Source organism: Salvia splendens, chromosome 19, assembly GCF_004379255.2.
Source record: "Salvia splendens isolate huo1 chromosome 19, SspV2, whole genome shotgun sequence".
NCBI classification, from domain to species: Eukaryota; Viridiplantae; Streptophyta; class Magnoliopsida; order Lamiales; family Lamiaceae; genus Salvia; species Salvia splendens.
In genome coordinates this window covers 25949914-25954573 of record NC_056050.1, presented here as the reverse complement: position 1 = coordinate 25954573, position 4660 = coordinate 25949914, and the positions used below count along the sequence as shown (strand labels likewise).

The window sequence follows — 4660 nt, the reverse complement described above, 5'->3', positions numbered from 1 at the left end:
GATGATGATACCTTTTCTGAGTCCAAACCCGCTCTGATACCATGTTAAATGGTATTATCGACATGTTTAGGGAGAAAGGAATTCTATAATTTGTATTGAATGTGTTTATTTCTCTATACAATAGGCACCCTTTAAATAGGGCTTAGGAGATCATGTACATGGTAAGTAATTGATTATACAATATTCTATCAATCTTCTAATTTGTGTAATTGATTGTAATTTCAATCTTTCCATATCACACAATTTATTCTAATTGATATCTTCCTTTTCTAACACAACAACACCCTGACGAAATATGCAGAAGTGCATGATGGTCTTTCAGCAATTGGCATACTGTATTGCTATTAATATTGATAGAAATCCATGGGTTCCATCCTAAAACCAATTGGTGATAGGAGGAGGGGCCCATGAGACTTATATACTAGTTTCAGTTTTTATTTTGACACCGATGTGGGACAGTTATATGTTATATTTTTAGTTTCAATTGCCAACAAATATGTCAATCGAGTATCTCTATATTGAGGAAATAACAAAGTACTCATTCCATCCCTCTATAGCTGAGTCATATTCTTTTTTTGGTTGTCCCACAGTAGCTGAGTCATTTCCTATTTTGGTAAAAAAACACAAACTTTTCTTCTCTCTTACTTTTACTCTCTTTTACTTTATTCTCTCTTCATCTCTCAACCTTTTTCATTTTCCTACTTTATTCTTCATTCACTTAACTCATTTTTAACACAATTTCTTAAATCTCGTGCCGAAAAGAAACGCCTCTACTACAGAGGGACGGAGGGAGTAATAAACTGGGCGATCGGGCTGGTCTGCCGGGAACCGGAAATTAGTTTTCTTGATTTCTTATATTTTTGTAAAATATGAATGTAGTGAGGGTCAATTTCATTCCACCACAAATATTTCTTGATAATAACATCAACATTAGCTATTTTTATATTAAAATAAAATATTTTTTTGTTTTACTCATACTAATGATTCATGTTTAAATTTATATTCCAATTAGTAATTATCAATATATAATATATTTATCATCTATTAAATTTTACTCTTTACAAAATTTAATTATTATGTAACACCCCGAGTTTTTGTGTACGGATTTTTGGAGTATAAAAAAAATTTGGACGAAGAGACACTTGGAATTAAAGTGAAAGGAATTTAAATTTTTATGAACTACAATTGTTGAAAAGAAGAAATGCCAATTAATCAAATAGAGGGATTTGGATCCCCTGCTGTGGCTGATAGCACAGCAGGGGATGCTGTTACACACAGCACAATAATTTAATTTAAAATAATAATAATAAAATATTAATATATTTTTTTATAAAATAATGTATTGTGTGTGTAAATATTGGCACTGCCCCTGCTGTGCACAGCAGGGGATCCTTGCCCCAAATAGAGTGCTCTACACCTAATTATATACAAGAAGTGAATAGCTATGTCTTAGCTATTCTAAAGGACAAAGTCTACAAGTTTGACTCTAGCTAGAATTGGTAATGGAATCAAGGAAAGCTTGAGCATGAGTCATCTTCTCATCCCTTCTCGATTTCCAGCCCCACAACACTCCAATTGTGCAGCCCCTAACCTACAAAGTTTACACCAAAAAAAGAGGTTAGTTTGGAACCTATAAATAAAGGAAAGGGAGGACCCAAGCTCAATTAAGAAGAGGAATAGTAGAGCTATATAGGTCAGTCATTAGGCTGCAAATTAGAGCTGGGATCAGCCACATTTTGACCCTTCTCAACTTGCACCAATAAGGAATCAAACAAAGCTGCCACAAGATAAGAGAACTCAACCACAAGCCAAGGATGGGAAGTTAGAACTCCCTTTTAACAGTCAAGGGAGGACTCCCTTCCCTCAAGAATTTCACCAAAATAAGCAGGGAAGCCTATTCAACAAGCTCAAAAGAAGGAGAAACATGTAGTTCAAAGTAGCAAGTTACACTCCCTAAAATCTGCCACAAAAGACAAGGGAATTTGCCTATAAATGCCGTCGCCTCCGCCCCAAACTACACTCTGTTAAATTCCACAAGGTGAGGAGTGCGACGGAGTGAGGAGCAGCGACGGCGCAAGGCGACGGCAGTAAAGAGGGCAGCCACAACCGAGAATCACCAAGCAAGGTAATCCCAACAACCCCTCTTTGCATCACATGAGTAACAAGAACATAGAGATATCACCAACAATTAGATACCATAGCCCCTGCCGAGAATGGAAATGGCGGATAGAACTTGCACACATATAGTAGTTCAAGCATAGCAGTGTGAATAAAATCATCCCAGTAAGATAGATTGTCCCCAAAATCACAACTTTAAACCACAAGAAGCAAATGGAAATTTCACATAGCTACTGCCATAACTCAAAGAAACTGAGAAAAAGGGAATGGAGAAAAGGGACTTAGCTTTAGGGGAAGGAGCTGCTCGGCGGAGGGGGCTGACGCGAGTCGCCGGCAACGGTGTGACTCCCAGCGGAAATGTCAAACTCCCGGAGAAAGGCAGAGAGATCAGCGTCGAGAGCCTGATACGCCGGCAAGGACCCTCCCTCGCGAAGGAGACAGCGGCGCGGGACGACGGCGGGCTCCGAGGGTGCTGTTGGGGTGGCAGCGTTTCGCCGAGAGCGAGAGAGATGGCTCGGAGACCGACGAGCTGCCGCCGACGAACTAAGCTGAGAAAGAAAGTGAGAGAGATGAGATGGCGCAGTTCTAGAGTGATAGAGGGAGATTGGGGGTCTTGACGGAGAAGATAACCGGCTGATTTCCGGCAGTGAGCACTGGGGACAGAGGCAGATATTTGATTTGGGTTCTCAGATTGGGGAAGAATGAAAGTGAGGAATGGGATTAGAGAGAGGGAAGGATGGGTTGATTACTTGGTTGATTTATTTGGGCCAAGGGATTTGTTTGTTGGGCCAATAATAAAAAAAATGATGGGCTGCAGATTATTAAAGGGAGACTTGGGCTAGTATATTTAATTACTTGGGCAGATTGGAGCAAGAGAAAAAAAGTTGTGATTCGTATTTAATTGTTGGGATGAAAAAAATTGATCCTTAGGCCAAAATAAACCAAAGGGGGAGAAGAGCAGTTGAGTCAGACGGAATTATTTTACGAAGGAGCTTGGGCTGAAATTAAGTTGGTCTTATGCTAGAATTCTAATTAAGTTCTTGGGCCATGATTAATTAGGGCATGCATTCTAATTCTAATTAAAAGTTTAAGAATTTTCTTAAGTCTTGTTAGTAAGTTGTGTTGTTTTCAAAAAGGTTATCTCCGCGAGCTAAGGTCGGAGTCAGGATAAATCAAGTTAAGAAGTTTTAAGCGAACGAGGTGGGCTTTCTGTTTACTATAAAGTTTTTGCGAAAAGTATTTTAGTGAGCTTTCTATTTATTGTGAGGTTTTACGTGGGCTTGCTGTTAAAATCACAGTTTTCACGAAAAGTATTTTACGGGCTTTCTATTGTGATATATGATTGCGGGCTTTATGTTTAAAGTGCAGTTTTTATGAAAAGTACTTTATTGGCTTTCTATTTAAGATGTGATGTTAAGTGCGAGCTTGCTTTTTAATGTGAAGTGTTATGATAAGTGCTATTTGCTTGGTGTTATTATATGACGTTATAAGTTGCTTTACGAGTGCTTATGAAGTGAAGCCTCTGTTGAAACTTTTGAGTTCGGCTTTGACCGATAGAAGTGACTTTTGAGTTCGGCTTTGACCGATAGAAATGAGTTTCGATCCAAATACGTTTACGAGAAAAGAAGGGAAGTTTTGATAGTTATGTGTTCGGCTTTTGATGAAAGAAAGATGAGTTATGTCAAAAACGGTTTTATGAGAAAAATAAGGTTGCAAGGGTTATGTCAAGCCATGTTTAGTTTTGAACGTTGCCTATCCGACTGACTAGCAAGGACGATGTCCCTACTAGACCAGAAGTTTCAGTTTTGTGAATTCAGGTTTGTAGTGGGATGAGCCCATACATTCTGTTTCACCAAGAGTTAGTGAATTCGGGTTTGTAGTGGGGTGAGCCCATACATTCCGTTTCACCAGGAGTTAGTGAATTCGGGTTTGTAGTGGGGTGAGCCCATACATTCCGTTTCACCAAGAGTTAGTGAAGTCGGGTTTGTAGTGGGGTGAGCCCATACATTCCGTTTCACCAAGAGTTAGTGAATTCGGGTTTGTAAGCGGTTGAAGCCCTTACATTCCGTTTCACCGAGTTTCGTGAATTCTGTTCACGAGGAGGTTAGTGGGCTTCCGTTCCCCAGGGGTTAGTCAGATATGACATATGTTCCAGGAAAATAGATCGAAAGATCGCTTTTGAAAAAGGAAAAGGAAAATGTTTTAGTGTTCTCGGACTTTTCCTAAAACCCCGAGTTCACTCAAAGAGTGGCTTGACATAATCAGTTTTATGAAAATATATTTCGGCACGTGTCCACTGAGTACACCAAGTACTCAGCCCTGCATATGTTTTAAAAATGTGCAGGTTGAGCAGTGATGACGGCGGGCGGTGTTGAGCATAGACGATGAAGATCCTTCGATAAGAATAGTACTCGGATGCGGCGTGTCTCTATACACAACGTCATCTACTCTTGACTCTTCCGCTGCAATGTAAAAAAATCGAGTTTGCACTATGTATCATGCACTTTGATATATATATACTATTTGAGTTATTTCGGTTCAA

At 39.4% G+C, this 4660-nt stretch overlaps 1 long non-coding RNA gene across 1 annotated transcript; it reads left to right on the top strand.

Moving 5' to 3' along the window:
- The first annotated feature begins 1229 nt into the window (after positions 1 to 1229).
- On the top strand, positions 1230 to 4660 carry LOC121778321. The gene is made up of 2 exons (XR_006045656.1): positions 1230 to 3318; positions 4463 to 4660. It is a non-coding gene; the product is annotated as an uncharacterized LOC121778321 (long non-coding RNA).